The 292-nt window shown below is 32.2% G+C and overlaps 1 protein-coding gene across 1 annotated transcript in view; it reads left to right on the forward strand.

The window, feature by feature from the left end:
- The window catches only part of LOC119587756 (uracil-DNA glycosylase-like), a 12,641-nt gene that overhangs the window by 302 nt on the left and 12,047 nt on the right, over nucleotides 1-292 (forward strand). The window lies entirely within an intron of this gene.

Here is a 292-nt window from a genome sequence, read left to right on the forward strand (position 1 = left end):
CAATAAATTTAACCTGAGCGGCTTTCGAAAGTGAGTCATGTCTATATCGTCATTATTTCGACCGTGTTGTTTCCTACTCTAATAAAAGAGAAAAAAAAATGTTTTGTAAATATAGGCCTACAACATAACATTCGATAATGGCTGAATGAATAGGAAACCCTTATAAATATTGTCAAAATAAAGCTTGCTTAGTTTTGCTAAATTACTAAGGGAGGATTATAAGCTCTGTTTTGCTATTTGTGAAAGTTTGAGTGTTTAGGCATGACTTCCAGTGAGGTATTAACTAACATAT

This window comes from Penaeus monodon, chromosome 23 (assembly GCF_015228065.2).
Source record: "Penaeus monodon isolate SGIC_2016 chromosome 23, NSTDA_Pmon_1, whole genome shotgun sequence".
Classification (NCBI taxonomy): Eukaryota; Metazoa; Arthropoda; class Malacostraca; order Decapoda; family Penaeidae; genus Penaeus; species Penaeus monodon.